Genomic DNA, 13,296 nt, shown 5'->3' on the forward strand with positions numbered 1-13,296 from the left:
GCATCACACATGACGATTGAAGGCAGTGGCTCTGTTATGTTTTGTGACTCTTCAAGTCACATTAGCTGAGAATACCACCCAACTCCCCCAACAAAAGAACAGGAGCAAACTGAGAAACAGCAATGCACTAAAAAACACTGGGATCAATACAGTTTCCAAAGTTTAGCAAGACCCAGGCTGTGATGACCACAGCTCTGCTCTCATTCAGCTCAATAATTACAGTTTGGGTCAGTACAATTTCCCATTTTTCTAAGGTTTCTATGCATGTGTCGGCAGAGAAATAAAAAACTAAGAATTATTTCAGCAACACATAACATGTAACACTGCTTACCTTAACCTTTTAGGTGGTTAGGGCCTAATTGTAAGCCCTCTCCCCAGAGATTACATTTGTTGGGCTTTTGATGTTTAATGAGTCATAAGGCTTACCTTTTCAGCAAATAAAAAATAAAAAAATTCTATTGCTACAAACTGCGAAGGAGAATGCATTATCCTATGCTACTGGTCCTCGCTTCAGGGAGTTTTACAATCCAATTTTATATTTTTGCACAACGAAGCTATATAACAGAAGCAGAACCTTGTCTCAGAAAAGGGCTGACTATAAACAGTATGGCTCATTTCACTTTAAAGGAGTTTCTATTTTAACAAATTGCAGAATAGAAGACACAGCACTTTAGATGACGTCTCTATTTTCTCCTGCTCATTTCGCTTGACTTTACCCAAGTGGAAACTCTCTTGATCTTGAGTGGAATGCTCTGCGGTGCTTTGTTTCAATTGAGAGCGAATGTACTTTGGCAGCGACTCTAAAAAAAACCCTGCTGTTTAAAAAAATAAGAACAGCACCTTTAAAATCCTCCCATTTAGTATTCACCGATTCAGGAATTATAAAACATTCCCCACAGTATTGGATTGGATTGTATACAGTACAAATTGCTTTCAGATTTTTTTTTTCCCATAGGGATATTTACTTACATAAAGAAATCTCATTTGCAGTTGTGGTTTCTTTTTGAATTGGGTCTCACTCAGGCCTTAGTTTATTTATTTATTTATTTATTTATTTATTTATTTTTTATCAGTTTTTGTGTTTAAAAAATAGCAATCCCATGTTTACTTTCAATAATTAGGTGTATTCAGAAAGCAATATAATCACACACTTACAGGGACAACTAACTGATTCTGTTTGAGGAAAAACGTGCATATCAATTGACCAGCACACCATGTTTTGCAATAAAGGGCTTGTACATTGTCTTGGTGGGATTATATTGGTTTACTGAGCCAAGTCGTGCATTTGCTGAACCACAAATTAACATCTTCAACTGTAATCTAATACAAAACAACCCGAGACCTAGTAGGTTAACGGGATGAGAGAGTTAGCTCCTCAATGTGATTTAAAAACTCTTTTTAATACATTATGTATGTGAGTTCCTCTCTCTCCTCTGTTATACAGAGCCAGTAATGAAGATATTAAAATTAGGCTTGGGTTGACATTTTTAAACTTGATAATTTGAAAGTAGGGATGTGTAATTATTTGTGCACATACTGTATGTATGTCGGTCATATCTTAAAACATATATAAAACATTCAGAGCTTTTGCACATCATTATAATGTGATATGTCACATACTGCAGCTAATGTAATGCTTAAAAACCAGAAATCAAAGAAGTGCAGCACAAACAAGAAACTTCCTGTATCTGTGGAGCTGTTAAATTAAATCTCACAATTATTTCCACTTGCTGTCCCCTGGGCAGTCTGTGTCTGATATTATTAGCTTTCATGCTGCATTCCAGAACATCAGTAAAAACTTCAATAACCTTGAGCACATTTTTACAAAACTCCAAAGTGGAACATTCAAAAAGAGATTTTGAAATGGAAATGTGGTGCATAACGTTTTGATGCCTTAACACAACCTGTAACATGTTCATTTTGCACATGACTGCAGGGACAGAAACATAGTCTAGGATATATAGGAACGTGACTCAATTTGTACATACTGCAGACAGATTTAAGTACACATTGCTAGCAATTATTAGTAAATGAAGTAAGCAGCACGTACTTTCATTTAAAAAAATGATACAAGGTAAGTTGGTGTTTGGCTCCTTCAAAGAGAAAAATCAATTGTCTGCAGAGCTGTAATAAAGAAAAATACAGACACAAAGTAGTACTAGTATATAAAAATGAAAAAAATCTAATTACAACCTCTGTTCTCATAATTATTATTGGGCCCTTTGGGTCCCATGGTTATTAAAGTCAACTATCTAAAGCTTTTACGTGTGCTTTTATTTAGTATATTTCAGTGAATACAAAAAAAAAACCCCAATAGACCAGGGAGAGGCCTGTTTTAATACTTTAAACCACAGTGGTATTCAGATCCATTGTTGTTTATATCCATAATTCAAAAAGGTGACACCCACCAATGTAATACATGGAATGATTTATTGAATTGACAGATAAACATGCCCGTAAATTATTCATTATTTGAATTTGGCCCAATACATGTGCATTGGAGCTCAATAGCTACCCCTACGCTGGCAAAACTATAATCAACTAACAATATGAATTAGATGAAAACTAGCCATTGGGCAGGACAAGTGGAACTTCCACCTAGACAAGGCACACTGCAAGGTGGAGGCAGGAGAGGATGGGGACCAAACAAACGATGGACGATAAAGACCATAGATAAAGTTGGTATATCTATCTATCTATCTATCTATCTATCTATCTGTCTATCTGGTTCGATGATTACATATTTGATTAGGAGGCGGATTCTCCTTTCAGAAAGTTTCCAAAGAAAATAAACTCCAGTTACAACTTCTATCTAAATATATTGGATGTAACATGGATTGTGTTGTGTCTTGAAAAGCTTAGGCTGCCATATGATAAAGTCAAGGACATTTCTCACAGTACTACAATCAAAGCTGATGTCTCATCATTTCTATTACATGAATGAATGTTTTACATATTTTTGCACGACAGTGTTTTTTTCATGGCAGTACTGATTTCTTCGCAAACCACATGAAATGCATTTATTGTTGCAGTGTAAAGTGCATTGCTTTTCTTTTTATTATTATGAATAGTTTTGTAGTGCTTTCAATCGACAAGCTTTGTATTAGGAGGATTGCAATCTGGCTGGGTGCCTCTAGTCTGCTATAAGGGCTACGAACAAGAGCTTTGGAATTTTAGATACAGTAAACGTTGAAGTTTGCTGGAATAGATTGACTGAGCCAGAGTTGCACATTTTCAGATGAAAGTCTTCTCCACCGAAAGCCTTGGGGTTATGCTAATTTATCAGTGATTAGGAAAAATAGACTTTGTCATTCAGGTGTCTTTTGGAAGACATTTACAATTATGAATTTAACTGTTTTTCATGAGTATTGTAATGTTACAACTGCTGTAAAAATGGTGTGTGGTTATGGCAATGGCAAAATGACTATAATTGGACTTGGTGATTTATTATAAGGCACTGTAATTTTTATCTATTTTAACTATGGCAGTTCCTTTTTGTTCTTTAAACCAACACAAATCAAATGAAAATGTAGACATGTTACATATTAATGTATATTAGCAAAACAAGGCTGGTGTTTCGACGGGTTACGGTATTAAGCCTACAGTTTACACTCTGCTTGGATGATGTTTACTCAACAATGAAGATTCTTTTTTTTGTTGTCGTTCTGGGCTATGGTAGGATTAAGATTTAAATGGAAAGCCAATTTTAGGGATTAGAAGGCTGTAAAAGCTTTGTTAATTCTACAAGGAAGAGGTTGTGTAATAATCCAAGCTATCCACTAAGTACAAACTTAAAGCAGCCCCTATAAACTTAAAGCAGCTACTATAAACTTAAAGCAGGCACTGACCTCTTAATTGCTCACTCATAGTGACTATTTAGAATGCCAGTCATTCCAGGATAGGGAGCAGGGGGTGGGGGAGTCAACTCATACATTCTTCACACACGTGGGGATGTAGGCAGAATAAGTTTACTTTCCATAAATCTGCACTGCACCGCTTTAAAAGAGCTCCTATAGACAGCAGTGACGTTCTCCTATTTCAGTGGGTGAGTCACAATCTCTTGCACACCATCTCATTTCTGCATTGTAACTCTAGTTTAGTAGAATGAAGACTGTGCTCTTTCTGCATGGGCAGTGTGGTTGTGCTATCTTCCCTTGTGGGGATATATTTCGCCCCGCACATACAAAGGAGTGGGAGACAAGAAGACTTTTTATGTGTCTGTTTTGGCAAGGGTAAGAAAACCCCTTTACAACTGAGCAAGGCAACTTGTTGTCTGTTAAAAGAGAAACCCAGCCTGCACATACTGTGTGGAGAGCAGGTGTCTGCCCCACGGAACATTAGTTTTAATATCCTGCCTGCCCACATGCATTTTCTTGGGCGATAGCACATCCTCGATCATATATTATATTGATCAGGGAGGCTGTCAAGAGCTTTTCTCATACACATGTGTTTTAACGGGATAAGGCTATTGTTTATCAAATGCGTACTCATTGATTTTCTAGTATCTTATCAAAATATCACTCATTGATCACTTGGCTATAGCACATCATGTGATAGATTCTCAAAGCTATTTATTCCTGTTTCCATGAAAGCTTTTTAAAATTTGAAAGATAAATAACTATCCAAATTTCTTTGGATTTCTCGATGTAGATTATTTAATTAAAAAAAAAAAATCATTGGTTAATCCATATGATGGAGTAAATTTTTTTTTAAATCAAATTTCTATCTTCTTTATATTTAGTTATAACTAACATATTTTTTCCTTTATTTCCAATTGGTACACTGTCTCTGTCGCCCCCCCCCCCCCCCCACCCCCCACCCCCCCGTGTACTGCAGGTGAATAAAACCTGGTAGTGGCAGTGATCATCTGTAATGGATCAAATTCAACGAGTCCAGCTTTGGTAAGATCTGTTTTTTAGATTCTGCTCTTATTTACTGGTAATAATCATCCATATTTCTTAAAACAGGTATATGTAGATTTTGAAATTTAAATTGGGTTGAATTGAGAGGCTCTGAGGTAGAGAATGAGATTTAAAGCCTGTGAAATTAAAAAGATTACCACATATGCAAAGTTATATGGCAATTGTCTGCGATCATGAGGTGTAGCTGACCAGTAAAATGTTATGATGGGTTTAATCGTTGTCTTTTATTGGCCATTTTTGTTCTCTTAATCAACTACTTTTTAAAATAGATATATAACAAAACCCATTCATTTGTTTTAGTGCTTATGGTGGATTTTATGCATCACTTGTCACTATTTCAAAGCAGAGCTAGTTGTTAAACTCAGTGTCCTTCTGGCCACTTCTGAACTTTTCATATAATTGTATCATCAAGCCTAATATCTTTGAATAAAAAAAAACTAAACTATGTGAATTGTGGCAGGTTTCAAAGAACCTGATTAGCACCAAACCGTGGATTACCTTATCTAAAGTAATGTAGTCCCAAAATTACTGGTAAATTTGACCTTTTTTATTTATTAATTTTTCTTGTAATAATTCTGACAACATATTATTTATTATTTATACCTATTAGATTTTATCATCATTTAAATTGTGTGTATTAGCTTTAAACCAGTTCAAAATTGCAAGCACACTGCCATATGGAGCATATAAGAAGACTAAATCTAGCATAATTTAGCTACCTCCATTATTGAGGCAATGCTTTCCCAATTTTTAAAGTGTATTTCTGATGTATAAATGTGGGCAGATTGCTTTTTTTCCGCTTGGCCACTGACCTAATACCAGCTGTCAGATGCAACCACAATATTCAGCTTGGATCTCATCCCATCATCTTGTCCTACATGTGCCTCATGCAAAAAGACTGATGCAGGTGGCTTGTTTGATCTAAACTGGATGTAATGTATATTGCAAGATGCCAAGATTTTAATTATTTACAAACTAGTGGTTAGACGGTGACATACAGTAGCCTGGTGGCAGTTTGCTTCCTGTTTTTTGCCAGTGGGACTACACACTGAGTTCATAGCAATCTTTCACAAATTTGGGGTGAACCAATTCAGCACCACTCGAGAACGTGTCCCTACTTGTTTTCAGATTGAATCACTTCAGGGTAAGAGAATGTCTGAAATGTGGTGTGCTAAATACATTTAAATAGCATCACATAGTGTGAATGAGGACACAGTGCACCTGATAATTGTTTTTAAAAAGCTCTCCACTCAGTCCAATTCCATTGTTTTGTAAATGCAGGATACAAATTAATTGTTACAAAGCAAAGGAGCCGAACAAGCTGTTAGTTAGAAGAAAATATGGATCTGACTATGGATGGGACTCGTAAATGATGTGGAAGACATCGGCTACAGAGAATTCAGACACCTGAAAGGTGCCGATTATTGTAAAAATATTGTAATGCTGCTTCAAAATTGTTTCTCTTAAGTTTTGAGTTGGTTAATAAAAGGTATTACAATCTCCCTTGTGTCTTGACAAAGAAGCAGGCATCAATTGATCAATATACAACTCATTATAACTGGTATGCTGCAGTTCTTCTAGAGACAAACGATCCAAGTCCACATGTAAAAACTCCCAGCTAAGAAACTGCACCAGAGCAGATGGTGTGTTGCCAGCATCCTCAGGGTGCCAGCTCTCTTATTGTATTGTGTTAAGACAGTACAGCTTGAAATACAGCGAGAAATCTTTGATGATTTATTGTGCTTTCTGCGCCAGACCCATTAGATGACTGGAAAAGTGTGTTTAAGAGTGATTACTGTCTTAAACAGAACTGGGAGAAGGGAAAGTATCAGACAGTGGAACTGCTGGGCCACACCACCATGTAAGAGCTTGTTTCAGCCTTATTTAACCAACCAAATACTGGAGTTTGCAACACAGGATAAAATCTACCTCCTAATATTATCTGTTGTTGGGATGGCTAACCTTCTGCAGCAATGGCATTCTGGAGTTGGTGTGGCATTGAATCCGCAAGATATCTTGCAGGATTGTGGTCAGTTCTTCCAGGTTTGTGGCCCACTGTCAGGTCATAGAGGTGGGCAGAGGATTGCAGCCACAAATGTAGCTTTCAGGTTCCTCCCACAGATGCTAAATGGCATTAAGATCCATAGATTGTAATGGCAAAAATGATGATGACGAGGACTGAGGGTAGATATTCAGCGTTGAGGGTTACAATTGATCATAAATGTTCAGGTTTTTATCTTTTTCTGTTAGTGAGTAAGGCCTCCTTGATGCAAATGTTGTAACTACCCACCCTGAGATATTAGTAAATACACCTTAAAAAGTACAATCGTACATCTGAAATACCTGTATACTCCTACACACTAGAGAGAACAATTTTTTGGGTACGCGCTCAGGAGAACACTGGGGGATACAGTTCTGTTTAAAATTTTTTTAAAAAGTATCGATGCATATCATTTCAATAGTGTATTTCTCTGTTGTTTCAGAGATTTGTAAGTGGTAAGTATGTGGCAAGCGTCTGGCTTCTAGACAACAGAACCCATATTAAGACTTTGGAAGAACACACAAGAGGAGTATGGAGCCTCTAGATCTTTACATAAAACCTGCTTGTCAGTTCATCCTTTGACTCTACTATCAAGGTAGAAAGACTGCTAGAAACGCTGTCTGGTTATCATTGCCATTTTCAATGTATCAGTTAGTTTGTTTGCATTTTTTGGATCCTTGGTTTGGGCATCAACATATGGAGGTGTGTGTAATATATATATATATATATATATATATATATATATATATATATATATATATATATATATATATATATATATATAATCAGCTTTCTAAGTAAATATATCTGAAAACTAAGTTACATGTATTAAAAAAAGCAGTACTGTTGCTGCTCTTCTGTGATTCATTTTAATTTCAATTTCAAATGTTAATATGTACAGTAACATTATTAGTTACAGTATAGTTATAGTTTACCACTAATTTGCTATTTAATATAAATCTATTGTTATTTGAAATATACTTATTTTTCATTTTCTGGCCAATTGAAGAATTATGTCTTCTCTCTTCTGCACCCAGATATGTGTCTACATGCTGAATGGCAGAAACAAAAAATATGTCATACAATTTTCATCAAATCAACAAGTATAATCAGTTGAGAGAATTCGTGTGAAAAATGCATCCCCCTACAGAACTCTCTTATTAGACTTCAGCTCTGGTGACAATTTGAAAAGCTTGAAGGATGTATTTCTTATTTCACAGCACCCGAGTAATGACTTTAACACTGGCCTTCATTGCAGCAATCTGTTTGTAAGGGTATGTGACTTCATCTTAAAACCAATGCTTTTCTTTTTATTTTTTATCTCTTTCATTATTTTTTTGTAAGCATGTTGTTTGTGCTCCTGTACAGTTATTTATCAAAAATCTTTTTTTCATTATTATCCAGAAGTGGCGAAATTCTATCACATTCTTATCAAATTCATCCAGTTGCTAACATGTGCCAGAATTCAGCTTACAGGACTTTGCAGTCATATTCTGCACCATTAGCACTTTTAATGAAGAGATTGAGCCCACAGCGCAGGGCCCTGCATTAACAGAATACCACTTATAGTCTTATCAGCCCCACACAAGCTTGTGGACCCCCTGATTTGCACCCTTCTTTGATTGTAGATCTGGAACTTACACCTGTGTGCTTTTAAGAACAGCATCCTTGTGAGTGGGTCTCGAGACAGAACAGTAAGTACAGAATGTATTGGAATATCAGATGTAAAGTATCAGTGCAAAAAAAACTCAGCTAACCTTGTTTTTACAGCAACAATAAGTAATACATATTGAAGAAGTTTACTAGTATTTCAAAAAGAGAATGCTATTATTCAACCTAACATATTGCCTCAGCAAATCATGTTTCAGTTAGAGAAATCATTTTCTCAAAAACCTAAATCTTCTTATTTAAAAAAAAAAAGAAACATTGGGCTTGGAGTCACTAAATAAACCAATTACATTCCTCTTGCTATGATTTAATTCAGCTTCAAAAAGCATCTAATCTGAGCAATAAAATATAAAATGGCTGCCGTCTGTCTTCTCTAACACATCATTCTACAAATCCCATTTTTTATCAAATGAACAAGACCAGCACAATGGTAAAAGATGTATCGCTGTCAAAATCCTATCTATTCTAAAATGTGATGAATCTTAATGTTTTGAAGCACCAGAAAAACACACACTGAAACATTTATGAAACAGTTGTTCCTTGGCTTAGTGTGTTAACAGCTATCTTTAATTTAAAAGTAAATATATGAAGCCTGAAAAAGTATAGATTTCAGCTTCAATGAAATACCATATTTTCAGTATGGCTTTTGGTAAAAAATATTGCTGTGTCAGTAGAATAATTATTTCTTGTAACCTTGCTCCATGTCATATTTAAACAAATGAAAAAGTGTTAATTAATTTTTAATCAAGCTTTTGACACATGATGTATTTTTGGAAGGTTAAAAAAACAGTAATAGGCTACACATCTTCATCTTTTCCAGTGTATGCATAATAGAATATTTATGATATTAGCTCCTTTGATAAGATCAATAATCCAGGTGACCTCTTGGCTATTTCAAAATGTCTTATTTTTCACAATACAATATCACTTTCTATTACCCCTGTTTTTTTGACAGCATTAAAAAAGTAATTTTCTCCCGTCAGTCCCTGGTGATTGATCCTGGAAAGTTGACTCCAGGACCAGCTAGATTAATCGCCCCTGACATAATTAAATTAAAATTATCAATTGATACTTTTTTATTTTATTTTGTTCCTGGTTACTCAAGGCATGGTCATTTCAGAAGATTAAATTACCAGCCTGGTCAGGTATTGAATCTGCAGGAATTGTAAAGACTTGGCAATAGTGAAAACTGCCGAGATATATTCCCCCTGGTGCTCAGATATAATTTAAATGCTTTTACCTAAAGGGAACACCAGCTACTCAAAGGACTTTATCAGCCATGCATTGCCTTATTGCTATCAGCAAAGCAAATATAATACACTCCTCCATATATTTTATGGCATACCTAATTAAATGGTGTGTTATGATCAGTTTAACTATTGGGTCTTTTTTTTGTCCTTGGATCGACAGGGGAATGCATGAAAGACACATTGCCTTCATCTTGTTGCCAGTAAAGCAGAGAGACAATAATAACCTTTCCAGTTATTGAATCACCCCAGCTGATGAAGAAGAGGGAGGGCGGCATTGCAAGGTTTTAAAGAAGCAGTCCAGCTGCTACAGCATACATCATTACTAAATGTCACTAAATGTGCAAAAATTGAAATTAAATAATATTTAATGATTTAGCAACAACACCTTCTGTTGTACACTATTAGACAATTGAAAGCAGCAACAGATGACCTTACCAAGCAGAAGATTCTACATAATTAAACACTGAGCCTGTTATTGACATAATGAACCATTGTTTTTGCATATGAAGGCATGCATATGAAGAGTTGTTTAGTGTGTCAAAAAGTAGTAATAAAATACACATACAGAATACAGGTGAGCGCTTTTAAAATTGTGTTTAGAATTATTTAGAATGTATGAAACTGTCCATTGTAATGGCTCCTGCCCTCCAGTTACAAGAAAAGTGAAATGTGTGTGCTAGGATTCATAATGATCTCTTACTCCAAGAGACAGTGGTCATTTATTAGTACCTGGAATGCAGTTCAATTGAAGTGCGATATTAGTTGTTTTCTTCTCTTATATTCTACAAAGACAAACCTGTTTCCAATTTGGGGTTTTGTCTTACTGCCTGTACAAAGAAGGACTGATAGCTACTAGAACTCAATTTCACTTACCAATTGTGTAATCAATGTTGGCATTTCATCTATTGGCGATCTCAAACCAATCAGAATTCCTGTTTTAGTCTGGGTGAACTTCGAAGTATAATAAGTGTCCATCCATCACAGTGCATTCTTCAGAACTTTAGAACGGTGCGGAGTATTCTATTAATCAAAGAGAATGCTAATACATAATGTTTAAGTTACCGCGAGTTATATAGTTAATGTTATCTGTTTAGAGTGACTGTATTGTAATGATAGTTGTGCGGTTACAATAATAATAAAAAGTGTACATTGTTATACACTGTTAGTTACATGTATAATTATCATGCAATTAACATGGCTGAAAATAGAATGTTTAAAGGCTTTTTTAAAGTGGTTATTTAATATTATCGCTACATTCTCCAGTAATGTAAAGACAGTGAGGTATATAATATTCATAAAACACTGGTGTAATAGTAGAGTTATGTGACATACCGTACCACATCATATACAAAGTGATTTGTGAAATGTTATGAATATATTGCCTTTAACGGATCAAATTCAAGTTTTTTTTTTGTCTTGCAGGTGTGGGATTAGAGGCACTGTAGATTGAGCCAGACCTTACAAGGTCACACAAAAACTGAATTTGCTGTAGCTCTGGATCTGGAAAAGCAGCACATCTTCTCAGGCTCTGCTGATAAGGTATAACGCACACCTATCAGGTACTGATATAAAATATGAATAAAAAATCGGAATGAGATTAATAAGATTTTTCATTTTGAATGAGCACAGCTTCGTGGTAAATACAAGTGACAGAAGTCATAAATATATAATATGCTCATATAACACTTTTTTTCCTGAAATTCTGTCATGACAGTGCATGTTCGTTCTTTTTTTCCCACCTGACACTGTCATTGCTGAGTTAGAATATATTGAGATTCCAGCAAAGTCAACATCACCTAGCCGGTCACCAGCCTATTCATGGATTGTATATTTTACTTTCAACAAACTAGGTATGCACAATGAAAACTCGAGGGAAATCCGTCATCTTTTCAATGGTAGGACAACAAACCCGAGCTCAATTCAGAAGCATAGCTCATTGGATATGTTATCTACGACTGCCGTCCGTTTCCTTGACTTTGCGAAGAAGAAGATTGCTTTAAGAAATGATCATCCTTCACATTGATGAACATGTTTTGTTACATTATTAAAGTGTCTTGTTATATTATTAAAGCACACTCAATTACTACAATATGCAATATACTTCCCTGAGTAAAGATTTAAAATTCCTTCACCTCAGGCATAGCTCCTTTTCTTCCCATATGCTATTCAATTTCAGTAGAGCTGTGCTAAGATAAATTAAAATAATGTTAAAAAAATCACAGGGACTGGTTTTGAGGGAGTGAATTGTCTATTCTAAGGCATTTTCAAATATTGGTTTTCCTGAAAAAAAGAAAGCCCCTCTCATGCATTGTTAAACGGCTTATTTACTTTTACAGCGCAAGATGAGAAACAACAAACAGCCTTTACATTAATAATGAGAAGTAAAGTCGAGCTCTTGCTCATCACAATAGAAAGTGATTCGCGACCACTTTGTCGTTTTTGGATTTCGGAATGGCAGTGATGTACTGTTACAAACAAGCAATCATCAGTTCCTAGGGAAAAGGGGCCTGCGTTGCAAACAAGAGTAATCATTGAAAAGAGTAGCTGTTAAATTAGCCATCATATGGTTAAAAATTGCTTAGCACTCCCAGAACACATGGAAGGTTGCTATTGTAGGCAGTGGTAACTTGAAAGCATGCATATGGAATTAGATGTGATGACATAAACAGTATAATTAAAGTATGTTGAATATATATATATATATATATATATATATATATATATATATACACTTTTGTGTACATTTCATACACTCTTGAGATGTTCTGCTTGTAATCTAATTCTTAGTGTGATTGTGATCAAAGTCCAGCAGCAATTTTGAGAATGTATTTGAAAACTGCCTCTGCCCATTAATTAGCACATTCAGCGGCAGATGGAAAAGGCCCTGGTTGGCTTCACAGCCCTGCCGTATTTAACATTTGAAGTTGAAAGCGGGGCATATTAAATAACAATGGCTCCTCACTTTGAAGTCACACCAGCGTTCAGTGCAGCTGACTCTGCCGAGGAGGAAGGAAGGAGGAGTGACTTGTTATCTCGTTTGGCTTACTGGTACAAAAAAAAGGTCTGCCCTTAGGATGAGCAATATAATTATATTGCTCATCCTAAGGGCAGATACATTATTTGGCCAGGCTAATGAGCATTCAGGCTTTCATAATCTTAAGGTTCTAAAATCCATGTTGAATTAACATAGCATGTTTTTTTTTTTTTCACAGTTCAAAGGAAAAAAAAATACTGTTTGTATGGGTTCTAAACATTAGGTGTTAGCACTTTAGCTTACAGTGCAGTAATAGACACTTAATTACATTGCGATAACCGAGCAATGACATGAAAACTAGTGTGCAATTATATGGAAATCTTGTTGTCTGATATAATTACATAATAACACCATAGTAGAGGCCATTTCCATTTATTCCAG

General features: G+C 35.5%; 1 long non-coding RNA gene across 2 annotated transcripts; it reads left to right on the plus strand.

The window, feature by feature from the left end:
• The first annotated feature begins 7,949 nt into the window (after window positions 1-7,949).
• Window positions 7,950-12,513, plus strand: LOC131701819 (uncharacterized). 2 transcript variants are annotated; one of them, XR_009309036.1, is made up of 5 exons: window positions 7,950-8,237; window positions 8,592-8,657; window positions 10,042-10,162; window positions 11,304-11,440; window positions 11,732-12,513. It is a non-coding gene; the product is annotated as an uncharacterized LOC131701819 (long non-coding RNA). The 2 variants fall into 2 exon arrangements; XR_009309035.1 differs by having other exon boundaries at window positions 10,042-11,440.
• The last annotated feature ends 783 nt before the right edge of the window (window positions 12,514-13,296 follow it).

This window comes from Acipenser ruthenus, chromosome 27, assembly GCF_902713425.1.
Source record: "Acipenser ruthenus chromosome 27, fAciRut3.2 maternal haplotype, whole genome shotgun sequence".
NCBI lineage: Eukaryota > Metazoa > Chordata > Actinopteri > Acipenseriformes > Acipenseridae > Acipenser > Acipenser ruthenus.